Below are 14,287 nucleotides of genomic sequence, written 5' to 3'. Positions count from 1 at the left end.
TGGATCGGATTGAAATCTAGCACACATGCATACACTAAGCATAATATCCGGTCTACTAGCACATAAATAAAGTAAAGACCCTATCATAGACCGGTATGCCTTTTGATCAATAGACTTACCTCCTTTGTTGAGGTCGGTGTGTCCGTCGGTTCCCATTGGAGTCTTTGCGGGCTTGGCGTCCTTCATCCCAAACCGCTTTAGCAAGTCTTGCGTGTACTTTGTTTGGGAGATGAAGGTGCCGTCCTTGAGTTGCTTCACTTGGAACCTAAGGAAGTAGTTCAACTCGCCCATCATCGACATCTCGAATTTCTGAGTCATCACCCTGCTAAACTCTTCACAAGACTTTTGGTTAGTAGAACCAAATATTATGTCATCGACATAAATTTGGCACACAAAAAGATCACCATCACAAGTCTTAGTAAAAAGAGTTGGATCGACTTTCCCAACCTTGAAAGCATTAGCAATTAGAAAGTCTCTAAGGCATTCATACCATGCTCTTGGGGCTTGCTTAAGTCCATAGAGCGCCTTAGAGAGCTTACACACGTGGTCGGGGTACCGTTCATCCTCAAAGCCAGGGGGTTGCTCCACGTACACCTCCTCCTTGATTGGCCCGTTGAGGAAAGCGCTCTTCACATCCATTTGGAACAGCCTAAAAGAATGGTGAGTAACATAGGCTAACAATATGCGAATTGACTCTAGCCTAGCCACAGGAGCAAAAGTCTCCTCAAAGTCCAAACCTGCGACTTGGGCATAACCTTTTGCCACAAGTCGTGCCTTGTTCCTTGTCACCACCCCGTGCTCGTCTTGTTTGTTGCGGAACACCCACTTGGTTCCCACAACGTTTTGCTTGGGACGAGGCACCAGTGTCCAAACTTCATTTCTCTTGAAGTTGTTGAGCTCCTCTTGCATGGCCAATACCCAATCCGGATCTAGCAAGGCCTCTTCTACCCTGAAAGGCTCAATAGAAGAGACAAAGGAGTAATGCTCACAAAAATTAACTAATCTAGAACAAGTAGTTACTCCCTTGCTTATGTCACCCAATATTTGGTCGACGGGATGATTCCTTTGAATCGTCGCTCGAACTTGGGTTGGCGGTGCCGGTTGTGCTTCTTCCTCCATTAAATGATCATCTTGTGCTCCCCCTTGATCACACGCCTCCTCTTGATGAACCTGTTCATCTTCTTGAGTTGGGGGATGCACCGTTGTTGAGGAAGAAGGTTGATCTTGCTCCTTTTGTTCTAGTGGCCTCAAATCTCCAATCGCCATGGTGCGCATTGCTGCCGTTGGAACGTCTTCTTCATCTACATCATCAAGATCAACAACTTGCTCTCTTGGAGAGCCATTAGTCTCATCAAATACAATGTCGCTAGAGACTTCAACCAAACCCGATGATTTGTTGAAGACCCTATACGCCTTTGTATTTGAGTCATAACCTAACAAAAACCCTTCTACAGCTTTGGGAGCAAACTTAGAATTCCTACCTTTCTTCACTAGAATGTAACATTTGCTCCCAAATACACGAAAGTAAGACACATTGGGTTTGTTACCGGTTAGAAGCTCATATGAAGTCTTCTTGAGGAGGCGATGAAGGTAGACCCGGTTTATGGCATGGCACGCCGTGCTCACGGCTTCCGTCCAAAACCGTTCGGGCGTCTTGAATTCACCAAGCATCGTCCTCGCCATGTCTAGTAGCGTCCTGTTCTTCCTCTCTACCACACCATTTTGCTGTGGTGTATAGGGAGCGGAGAACTCGTGCTTGATTCCTTCCTCCTCAAGATACTCCTCCACTTGAAGGTTCTTGAACTCGGACCCATTGTCGCTTCTTACCTTCTTCACTTTGAGCTCAAACTCGTTTTGGGCTCTCCTTAGGAAGCGTTTGAGGGCCCCTTGGGTTTCAGATTTATCCTGCAAAAAGAATACCCAAGTGAAGCGGGAAAAATCATCAACTATAACAAGACCATATGTAACGCCCCGAATTTTGCAGTTGAATTTTTTCTTTTCTTTACTCGCCAAAATTCGGGCGTTACCTTTTTTTTTCTTTTTCCCTCGCTAAACCTTGACCTTTTCCAAAGTTCTAGCGGGATTCGGTTTGGAATTCCCGTACGTATAAAAACCCTAAATACTTTATGTTGTTTGATGCACCATGCCGAACCTTGCATTTCTTTTGATTGCTTTGAAAGTGCAAATGCATTCATGTAGAAAGATCGGATTTCGAAAATGTTTTCTTTCTCTTTTCTTTCTTTTTTCTCTCTCTCTTTCTCTCTCCTTTTTTTTCTCTCTCTCCCGCGCCGTGGGCCGACCCCGGCCGGCCCAGCCGCCCCCTGGCGCCCCCCTCTTGGGCCTAGTAGGCCCAGCCGCCCCCCCCCCTCTTTCCCTTATCCCCTAACCCTCTCCCTCTCCCCCCTCATTTTCTCCCTCCCCACCCAAGCCGCCGCCCCCTACCCGCCCCCTGCCCTAGCCGCCGCCCCTGCCTAGGCCGCCGCCCCTCCCCGTCGCCGATCGGCCGCCCCGCTCGGCCGCCCCGTCCCCGTCACCGGTGAGCCCCCCCCCTCCTCCCTCTCCTCCCTCCCCCTCTCCTCCCTCCCCTTCCCCTCGCCGCTCGGCCCCATGGCCGGTTCGGCCGCCCGCCCCACCCCTCGCCGCTCGGCCCCATGGCCGGTTCGGCCGCCCGCCCCACCCCCCCCCCGCGCGCGCCCCCGGCTTGGCCGGCTCGGCCGCTCGGCCGCCCCCGCGCCCTGCCCCGCGCCCCTGCGCGCCCAGCGGCTCGGCCGCCCCGCCCCTGAGCCGCCCCCTGCCCGGCCGGTTCAACCGCCTAGGGCCGGTTCAACCGCCCTAGGGCCGGTTCAACCGCCCCCCCCCCCTCTGTTTTTTATTTTTTATTTTTTTTTTATTTTATTTTATTTACTTTCTGTGATCATAATTACTGTATTTTAAATAGGCTAATCACTGTTCATGCTATGGGAAAATAGGAAGTTTAATTTAAAATTCCGTTATGTTATTGATTCACGTAGTTAATTGTTTACCCTGTGCAATGTTGATCAACTAAAAGTGATTAGGTTTCCATTAGTAGATATAAATATGCAACAGAATTATTTTGTTAAGAACCAATTGTGTCATTAGTGCATAAGATTTAACCCCCCCCTGCGAGACCTTTCCCGTTTCTTTCTAGCCATAACAAATGCGTTATCGAATGTCATACTTGATGCATATTCGCTTTATTTGTTATCTTGTATGGTGTACTGTTCTTTTGTATTAAATATGTGGATGTATGTATGTATGTTTGCGCTCGCATAGAGAACGATCCGGTCGAAGAGCCCGAGGAATTCGCCGGAGAAGCCCCTGAGCAGCAGTCGTTTGGTGGAGGCAAGTGTCCTTTGACCTATCTATGTCCTATTCATTCTTTAATTCACCTCCCGCATTACACATTTATACCTAAGGATTGACTAGCTTTTGTTATCCATGTCCTTGTTTACCTATTTGGGTCGGATTATTACTACTTAGTCTGATGCTATTGCTCAACTCTAATCAATGAACATGATGTGATTATCTATGATACGCTGTTTTCCCGTTCTTCTTTATGATATACTTGTGGTTTTCAAGGGGACTCGAGCGGTTTCTCGAGTGCCTCTCCGTAAGGACCTGTTCTATGGATGACCGCCCGGGAAAACAGTGCAACCATGAGGGTGGAATGGGGTGCCCTTAGCTGAATAATTAGAGGATCCGGGGTGTAGTTCACTTAGCCGTCGTGCCGTCAATGGGGCTCGGTGTATGCGGCTCGCTCTGCCAAGTTTGGGTTCGCCCCTTGGGGAGGAGTGCGGTGCATTTAGGAAACCTAACGGGTGGCTACAGCCCCGGGGAATCTTTGTAAAGGCTTCGTAGTGATGCCCTGCTGGATCACCTTGGTAGTGATCAATGGAGAGTCATGATCTCCGGGCAGAATGGGAATCACGGCTTGTGGGTAAAGTGCACAACCTCTGCAGAGTGTTATGAAACTGATATATCAGCCGTGCTCGCGGTTATGAGCGGCCAAGGGAGCTCCAATGATTAGTGGTACTTGATCAGAGACATTGTGGTACAGGTGGTTATGAGATTGATGGTTCTGGTTATGATTATGGTGCTGGTAAGTGGTATTCTTTCCGTTTGGAAAGGGTACATCGGGTTAATAACTTGGGTTAATGTTAAAACCTGGCTTTCTACTAGTAAGTAATAACCTGACCAACTAAAAGCAACTGCTTGACTTATCCCCACATAAAGCTAGTCCACTACAGCCAAACAGGATACTTGCTGAGTATGTTGATGTGTACTCACCCTTGCTCTACACACCAAACCCCCCCCCCAGGTTGTCAGCATTGCAACCACTGCTCAGGCGAAGATGAAGCTGTGGAAGGAGACTTCCAGGAGTTCCAAGATTACGACGAGTTCTAGGTGTGGGTTAGCGGCAACCCCCAGTCGGCTGCCTGTGAAGGCCGCGTTATCTACGTTTCTTTTCCGCACTTTGATTTATTGTAAGAACTATATGGACGTCTCAGACGTATGATGTAATCGATTATTTCCCCTTATTAATACTATTTTGAGCACTGTGTGATGATGTCCATATTATGTAACTGCTGTGTACGTGAATAACTGATCCTGGCACGTACATGGTTCGCATTCGGTTTGCCTTTTTAAAACCGGGTGTGACATAAGTGGTATCAAAGCCGTGCTGACTGTAGGACCGCTAACCTAGAGTAGAATGGTCGTTCTAAGGACTATAGACCTCCGTCTCTTCCTTGACTTTGATATCCCTTCAAAAGTTGGTCCTACTGACCAAACCTATGTTCTACTACATATTATACCTTGCTGAAAATTATGTTTCATTCTGATCCTTCATTTACTTATTACTTGCTGGTCATATTAATTCTGTTCTCACCCTTTTGCTTGCGATGTCTTTTGTAGATGGCTCGACTTAGACACACTGCACGAAAGTCAGTCATCCCCTTCTTACCCTCCCGCCTTGCTGAGCGTCCGCTTCGCCGTCCCGTGGCCGGACAGTCCAGCCACTTGGAGAGACTACACCACCGCCTGCGTGAGGAGCAGGAGCGTCGACGACAGGAGCAGCGGAGCTCTTCCCTCTCGCTCCACCAGGAGATAGAGTCTGTGAGGAGCTGCTCCCCTGTGCTTTCTCTGGAGCCGCCCCCTGCACCACCACTGGGCGCCCCAGCTTCTGGAGTAGCTGCTGGAGGAGACCCAGACGACGGAGGAGGCGACGACAGCTCGAGCCACGACACCGACTTCTCTGCCAACCCTGAGCCGGAAGGATGGGTTGCTCGACCCATCACTCGCGACGCTGCTCGCGGGTGTCACTTCCATGATGCGCTCGACACCCTGCTACGTCGGGCATTTGACCGGCATACTTGGTCCGTCGAGTATCGCTGTGTGGTCTACCAGCATAGTCGCGGGGTCTACCCGGACCGCTGGGAGGCGACTTGCTTGGTGCGCTGCCCGGAGGACAGTCTCCAGGGTGCAGAGGCCTGTTCAGAGCACTATTCTATCTCTGAGCGGGACTCAGCTGAGGCAGCCATGCAAGATGCTGCACGGCGTGCGCTTTCGCACTACTGCTCGGTTTTCGGTGGGGCAGCTGACGGTCTTGACCTGAAGTATTACCCCCGCCGTCCATCTGGCAGCACAGGAGGCGTGATTGTCTCACCTGTCGGTGAGGGCAATCCTAGGTTGAGCAGCACAGTCAACCTAGCCGCCGTGCTAAACACGGAGCTGGACCATGCATTAGACGAGCTGAGTAGGGCTCGTGCTGAGATCGCCCTGCTGCGGGCTGAGCGCGCGGAACGTCGTTTTCTGGATGGTGGTTCCCCCGCTCCCGTTGGGACTCAGCACCCGTACCGCTCACCTCAGCGTGGACACCAGTCTTATGGCAATCCCGCCTGCAAGACCAAGATAACTCTAGAACCATAGATCGTTAGAGTTGGATCTTGTAATTAATACGAAATAAATATATACATGGAAGCTTCAGTCTTAGCGTTAGTCTCGATCTTAGTTAGTTTTAGTTAGACAGGGTAGTTTGCTATATCCTGTGCACCTATGTTTGTCATGATGAACTATGTTTGGTTTGGATCTTTGTAATGATTGTCACCAGAGTGTGGGTATCCCCTGCATTTTGGTTTACGTACTATGTCAATAAAGTTAGTTATATAGTTGGGAAACCCACTATTCTCCTTTCCTCTTTATCTGAGAAGCTGTGTGGTCTGTGTTGGAGATCAGTGAAGATGCTCATCTGTTCAGTGCTGTTGGAGAATTCTATACTCTTTTCTTATGCTGCAAGCTTTGCCAGATCAGTTCTGATGTGTGGTTGCGTTCTGCAGATGTCAGAGAACAGGCGTAGAGGAGGAAGGCGTGCTCAGCAGGAGCGAGCCGCTCCGCAGGATGAGGTGCCCCAGCAGCAGCACCTGCCGCCCCCGCCCCCGATGTCGATTGAGCAGATGTTTCTGATGCAGACTCAGGCAGTTCAAGCTATCGGTCAGACTCTGGCCGCCATTCAGCAGCAGCAGCAGCAGCAGCAGCAAGCACCACCCCAGCCTCAGATGCCTCAGATGCCTAGAGATAAGCGTGCTGAATTCATGAGAGGTCATCCACCAACGTTCGCTCATTCTTCTGACCCCATGGATGCTGAAGATTGGCTGCGCACTGTGGAGCGGGAGTTGCATACCGCTCAGTGCGATGACAGGGAGAAAGTTCTGTATGGTCCCCGTCTGTTGAGAGGAGCAGCCCAGTCATGGTGGGAGTCTTACCTCGCCACCCATGCCAACCCCGACACCATCACCTGGGAAGAATTCAGATGTAGCTTTCGTCAGTACCATGTGCCTGCAGGTCTGATGACAGTGAAGAAGGAGGAGTTCCTGGCCCTTAAGCAAGGGTCATCGTCTGTCAGTGAGTATCGGGACAGGTTTCTGCAATTGTCTCGCTACGCTCCCGAAGATGTCAACACCGACGCCAAGCGACAGTACCGTTTCCTGAGAGGCTTGGTTGACCCTCTGCAGTATCAGCTGATGAATCACACCTTCCCGACATTCCAGCACCTGATTGACAGAGCAATCATGACAGAAAGGAAGCGTAAGGAGATGGAAGATCGTAAGCGCAAGATCAGTGGACCCCAGCCTGGAAGCAGCAGCCGTCCCCGTTTCTCAGGCAATCAACCTCAGCAGTTCAGGCAGAACCAGCGTCCACCTCAGCAGCATCAGCAGCGTCAGCAGTATCAGCAGTTCCAAAGGCAGTACCCTCAGAATCAGTACCAGAACCGTCAGAGCAATCAGTCAGGAGGTCAGTTTCAGAAGCAGAATCAGCAAGCACCTCGTCTTCCTGCCCCAGCAAATCAGCAGAACAGTCAGGCAGCACCAGCTCAAGTTGGAAACAGGGCATGTTTCCACTGTGGAGAGCAAGGCCACTGGGTGATGCAATGTCCGAAGAAGGCAGCCCAGCAGCAGTCAGGCCCCAATGCCCCAGCAAAGCAGAATGTGCCTCAGCCTGGAGCAGGCAATCGCTCTCAGCAGCGCTATAATCATGGAAGATTGAATCACTTGGAAGCTGAAGCAGTTCAGGAGACCCCCGGCATGACAGTAGGTATGTTCCCAGTCGATTCCCATATTGCAGAAGTGTTATTTGATACTGGAGCAACACATTCTTTCATTACTGCATCATGGGTAGAAGCACATAATCTTCCAATAACTACCATGTCAACCCCCATTCAAATTGATTCAGCCGGTGGTAGAATTCGAGCTGATAGCATTTGTTTAAATGTAAGTGTGGAAATAAGGGGGATAGCGTTTCCCGCCAACCTTATAGTAATGGGTACTCAGGGAATAGATGTCATCCTAGGGATGAATTGGCTAGATAAGTATCAGGCAGTTATCAGTTGTGATAAGAGGATGTGTATCGACTATCGAGCTTTGAATGAGGTCACGATCAAGAACAAGTATCCTTTGCCCAGAATAGAAGATCTGTTCGACCAGTTGAGAGGAGCCAGTGTGTTCTCCAAGATCGATCTGAGGTCAGGTTATCATCAGCTCAGGATCCGACCTTCGGACATTCCGAAGACGGCATTCATTACCAAGTATGGGTTGTATGAGTTCACAGTGATGTCTTTTGGTTTGACCAATGCGCCAGCATTCTTCATGAACTTGATGAATAGTGTATTCATGGATTATCTTGATAAGTTCGTAGTGGTATTCATTGATGACATTCTGGTTTATTCTCAAAGTGAAGAAGAGCATGCAGATCATTTGAGGATGGTATTGCAGAGATTGCGAGAGCACCAGTTGTATGCAAAGTTGAGCAAGTGTGAGTTCTGGATCAGTGAAGTCCTGTTCTTGGGTCACATAATCAACAAAGAAGGATTGGCTGTGGATCCGAAGAAAGTGGCAGACATTCTAAACTGGAAAGCGCCAACGGATGCTCGAGGAATCAAGAGCTTCATTGGAATGGCCGGATATTATCGGCGATTCATTGAAGGGTTTTCGAAGATTGCGAAGCCAATGACAGCGTTGCTAGGCAACAAGGTTGAGTTCAAGTGGACCCAGAAATGCCAAGAGGCCTTTGAAGCGCTGAAAGAGAAGTTGACTACAGCGCCTGTCCTAGTCTTGCCTGATGTGCACAAGCCCTTCTCGGTGTATTGTGATGCTTGTTACACAGGTTTGGGATGTGTGTTGATGCAAGAGGGAAGAGTTGTGGCTTACTCGTCCCGACAGCTGAAGGTTCATGAGAAGAACTACCCAATCCATGATCTAGAGTTGGCAGCAGTGGTTCACGCACTGAAGACATGGAGGCACTATCTGTATGGACAGAAATGCGATGTTTACACAGACCACAAGAGTCTGAAGTACATATTCACTCAGTCAGAATTGAACATGAGGCAACGAAGATGGTTAGAATTGATCAAAGACTATGAGTTGGAGATTCATTACCATCCAGGCAAAGCAAACGTAGTGGCAGATGCTTTGAGCAGAAAGAGTCAAGTCAATCTGATGGTCGCTCGTCCGATGCCTTATGAGTTGGCCAAGGAGTTTGACAGGTTGAGTCTCGGATTTCTGAACAATTCTCGAGGAGTCACAGTTGAATTGGAACCTACCTTGGAGCGCGAAATCAAAGAAGCGCAGAAAAATGATGAGAAGATCAGTGAGATTCGGCGATTGATTCTAGATGGCAAAGGCAAAGACTTTCGAGAAGATGCAGAAGGCGTGATATGGTTCAAAGATCGCTTGTGTGTTCCCAATGTCCAGTCCATTCGGGAGTTGATTCTTAAGGAAGCTCATGAGACAGCTTATTCGATTCACCCTGGCAGTGAGAAGATGTATCAGGATCTGAAGAAGAAATTCTGGTGGTACGGAATGAAAAGAGAAATCGCAGAGCATGTGGCTATGTGCGATAGTTGTCGAAGAATTAAGGCAGAACACCAGAGACCTGCTGGATTGTTGCAACCGTTGCAGATCCCTCAGTGGAAATGGGATGAAATTGGTATGGATTTCATAGTCGGATTGCCTCGCACTCGAGCCGGCTACGATTCCATTTGGGTAGTAGTGGACCGCTTGACCAAGTCAGCCCACTTCATACCTGTCAAGACCAACTACAACAGTGCAGTATTGGCAGAATTGTATATGTCTCGGATCGTTTGTCTTCATGGTGTGCCAAAGAAGATAGTGTCAGACAGAGGAACGCAGTTCACCTCTCATTTCTGGCAGCAGTTGCATGAAGCCTTGGGCACGCATCTGAATTTCAGTTCAGCTTATCACCCGCAGACAGATGGTCAGACTGAAAGAACCAATCAAATCCTTGAAGATATGTTGAGAGCCTGTGCGTTGCAAGATCAGTCCGGATGGGACAAGCGATTGCCTTATGCAGAGTTTTCCTATAACAACAGTTACCAGGCCAGTTTGAAGATGTCACCATTTCAGGCGCTCTATGGAAGGAGTTGTAGAACTCCGTTGCAATGGGATCAGCCTGGAGAGAAGCAAGTGTTTGGGCCAGACATTTTGCTTGAAGCCGAAGAGAACATCAAGATGGTTCGAGAGAATCTGAAGATAGCGCAATCAAGGCAGCGAAGCTATGCAGACACAAGAAGAAGAGAGCTGAGTTTCGAAGTCGGAGACTTTGTTTATCTGAAAGTGTCACCGATCAGAGGAGTCAGAAGATTCGGAGTGAAAGGCAAGCTGGCACCCCGCTACATTGGTCCGTATCAGGTTCTTGCAAGACGAGGAGAAGTGGCTTATCAGCTCAGTTTGCCAGAGAATTTGTCTGCTGTGCATGATGTCTTTCATGTGTCTCAGTTGAAGAAGTGCTTGCGTGTGCCGGAAGAGCAGTTGCCAGTGGAAGGTCTTGAAGTCCAGGAGGACTTGACCTACGTTGAGAAGCCAGCTCAGATCCTTGAGATTGCAGATAGAGTCACCCGAAGGAAGACCGTCAGAATGTGCAAAGTCAGATGGAGTCACCACTCTGAGGAAGAAGCAACCTGGGAGCGTGAAGATGATCTGATGGCCAAGTACCCGGAGCTCTTTGCTAGCCAGCCCTGAATCTCGAGGGCGAGATTCTTTTAAGGGGGATAGGTTTGTAACGCCCCGAATTTTGCAGTTGAATTTTTTCTTTTCTTTACTCGCCAAAATTCGGGCGTTACCTTTTTTTTTCTTTTTCCCTCGCTAAACCTTGACCTTTTCCAAAGTTCTAGCGGGATTCGGTTTGGAATTCCCGTACGTATAAAAACCCTAAATACTTTATGTTGTTTGATGCACCATGCCGAACCTTGCATTTCTTTTGATTGCTTTGAAAGTGCAAATGCATTCATGTAGAAAGATCGGATTTCGAAAATGTTTTCTTTCTCTTTTCTTTCTTTTTTCTCTCTCTCTTTCTCTCTCCTTTTTTTTCTCTCTCTCCCGCGCCGTGGGCCGACCCCGGCCGGCCCAGCCGCCCCCTGGCGCCCCCCTCTTGGGCCTAGTAGGCCCAGCCGCCCCCCCCCCTCTTTCCCTTATCCCCTAACCCTCTCCCTCTCCCCCCTCATTTTCTCCCTCCCCACCCAAGCCGCCGCCCCCTACCCGCCCCCTGCCCTAGCCGCCGCCCCTGCCTAGGCCGCCGCCCCTCCCCGTCGCCGATCGGCCGCCCCGCTCGGCCGCCCCGTCCCCGTCACCGGTGAGCCCCCCCCCCTCCTCCCTCTCCTCCCTCCCCCTCTCCTCCCTCCCCTTCCCCTCGCCGCTCGGCCCCATGGCCGGTTCGGCCGCCCGCCCCACCCCTCGCCGCTCGGCCCCATGGCCGGTTCGGCCGCCCGCCCCACCCCCCCCGCGCGCGCCCCCGGCTTGGCCGGCTCGGCCGCTCGGCCGCCCCCGCGCCCTGCCCCGCGCCCCTGCGCGCCCAGCGGCTCGGCCGCCCCGCCCCTGAGCCGCCCCCTGCCCGGCCGGTTCAACCGCCTAGGGCCGGTTCAACCGCCCTAGGGCCGGTTCAACCGCCCCCCCCCCCTCTGTTTTTTATTTTTTTTTTTTTTTTATTTTATTTTATTTACTTTCTGTGATCATAATTACTGTATTTTAAATAGGCTAATCACTGTTCATGCTATGGGAAAATAGGAAGTTTAATTTAAAATTCCGTTATGTTATTGATTCACGTAGTTAATTGTTTACCCTGTGCAATGTTGATCAACTAAAAGTGATTAGGTTTCCATTAGTAGATATAAATATGCAACAGAATTATTTTGTTAAGAACCAATTGTGTCATTAGTGCATAAGATTTAACCCCCCCCTGCGAGACCTTTCCCGTTTCTTTCTAGCCATAACAAATGCGTTATCGAATGTCATACTTGATGCATATTCGCTTTATTTGTTATCTTGTATGGTGTACTGTTCTTTTGTATTAAATATGTGGATGTATGTATGTATGTTTGCGCTCGCATAGAGAACGATCCGGTCGAAGAGCCCGAGGAATTCGCCGGAGAAGCCCCTGAGCAGCAGTCGTTTGGTGGAGGCAAGTGTCCTTTGACCTATCTATGTCCTATTCATTCTTTAATTCACCTCCCGCATTACACATTTATACCTAAGGATTGACTAGCTTTTGTTATCCATGTCCTTGTTTACCTATTTGGGTCGGATTATTACTACTTAGTCTGATGCTATTGCTCAACTCTAATCAATGAACATGATGTGATTATCTATGATACGCTGTTTTCCCGTTCTTCTTTATGATATACTTGTGGTTTTCAAGGGGACTCGAGCGGTTTCTCGAGTGCCTCTCCGTAAGGACCTGTTCTATGGATGACCGCCCGGGAAAACAGTGCAACCATGAGGGTGGAATGGGGTGCCCTTAGCTGAATAATTAGAGGATCCGGGGTGTAGTTCACTTAGCCGTCGTGCCGTCAATGGGGCTCGGTGTATGCGGCTCGCTCTGCCAAGTTTGGGTTCGCCCCTTGGGGAGGAGTGCGGTGCATTTAGGAAACCTAACGGGTGGCTACAGCCCCGGGGAATCTTTGTAAAGGCTTCGTAGTGATGCCCTGCTGGATCACCTTGGTAGTGATCAATGGAGAGTCATGATCTCCGGGCAGAATGGGAATCACGGCTTGTGGGTAAAGTGCACAACCTCTGCAGAGTGTTATGAAACTGATATATCAGCCGTGCTCGCGGTTATGAGCGGCCAAGGGAGCTCCAATGATTAGTGGTACTTGATCAGAGACATTGTGGTACAGGTGGTTATGAGATTGATGGTTCTGGTTATGATTATGGTGCTGGTAAGTGGTATTCTTTCCGTTTGGAAAGGGTACATCGGGTTAATAACTTGGGTTAATGTTAAAACCTGGCTTTCTACTAGTAAGTAATAACCTGACCAACTAAAAGCAACTGCTTGACTTATCCCCACATAAAGCTAGTCCACTACAGCCAAACAGGATACTTGCTGAGTATGTTGATGTGTACTCACCCTTGCTCTACACACCAAACCCCCCCCCCAGGTTGTCAGCATTGCAACCACTGCTCAGGCGAAGATGAAGCTGTGGAAGGAGACTTCCAGGAGTTCCAAGATTACGACGAGTTCTAGGTGTGGGTTAGCGGCAACCCCCAGTCGGCTGCCTGTGAAGGCCGCGTTATCTACGTTTCTTTTCCGCACTTTGATTTATTGTAAGAACTATATGGACGTCTCAGACGTATGATGTAATCGATTATTTCCCCTTATTAATACTATTTTGAGCACTGTGTGATGATGTCCATATTATGTAACTGCTGTGTACGTGAATAACTGATCCTGGCACGTACATGGTTCGCATTCGGTTTGCCTTTTTAAAACCGGGTGTGACACCATACTTACTTCCTCCTATGCTTAGATAGGCGACGGGTCCGAAGAGGTCCATATGAAGTAACTCCAGGGGTCTTGATGTTGTCATCACATTTTTGGCATGATGAGAGCTTCCCACCTGTTTACCTGCTTGACAAGCTGCACAAGGTCTATCTTTTTCGAAAGTTACATTAGTTAGACCTATCACGTGTTCTCCCTTTAGAAGCTTGTGAAGGTTCTTCATCCCCACATGTGCTAAACGGCGATGCCACAGCCAGCCCATGCTAGTCTTAGCAATTAAGCATGCATCTAGACCAGCCTCCTCTTTTGCAAAATCAACTAAATAAAGTTTGCCGTCTAGTACACCCTTAAAAGCTAATGAACCATCACTTCTTCTAAAGACAGACACATCTACATTTGTGAATAAACAGTTATATCCCATATTACAAAGTTGACTCACAGACAACAAGTTATATCCAAGCGACTCAACTAAGAACACATTAGAAATAGAGTGCTCGGATGAAATAGCAATTTTTTCCTAACCCTTTCACCTTGCCTTGGTTCCCATCACCGAATATGATTGAATCTTGGGGATCCTTGTTCTTGACGTAGGAAGAGAACATCCTCTTTTCCCCCGTCATGTGGTTTGTGCATCCGCTGTCGATAATCCAGCTTGAGCCCCCGGATGCATAAACCTGCAAGGCAAATTTAGGCTTGGGTCTTAGGTACCCAACTCATGTTGGGTCCTACAAGGTTAGTTACAATAGTCTTAGGGACCCAAATGCAAGTCTTGTCTCCCTTACATTTGGCCCCTAATTTCCTAGCAATTACCTTCTTATCCTTTCTACAAATAGCAAAGGAAGCATTGCAAGCATAATAAATTGTAGAAGGTTCATTCATTACTTTCCTAGGAACATGAACAATATTTCTTCTAGGCATATGATGAACAACATTTTTCCTAGCCAAATTTCTATCATGCATAATAGAAGAACTAGAAGCAATC

This window comes from Zea mays, chromosome 3 (genome assembly GCF_902167145.1).
Source record: "Zea mays cultivar B73 chromosome 3, Zm-B73-REFERENCE-NAM-5.0, whole genome shotgun sequence".
NCBI classification, from domain to species: Eukaryota; Viridiplantae; Streptophyta; class Magnoliopsida; order Poales; family Poaceae; genus Zea; species Zea mays.
This window is presented reverse-complemented; position numbering follows the sequence as displayed.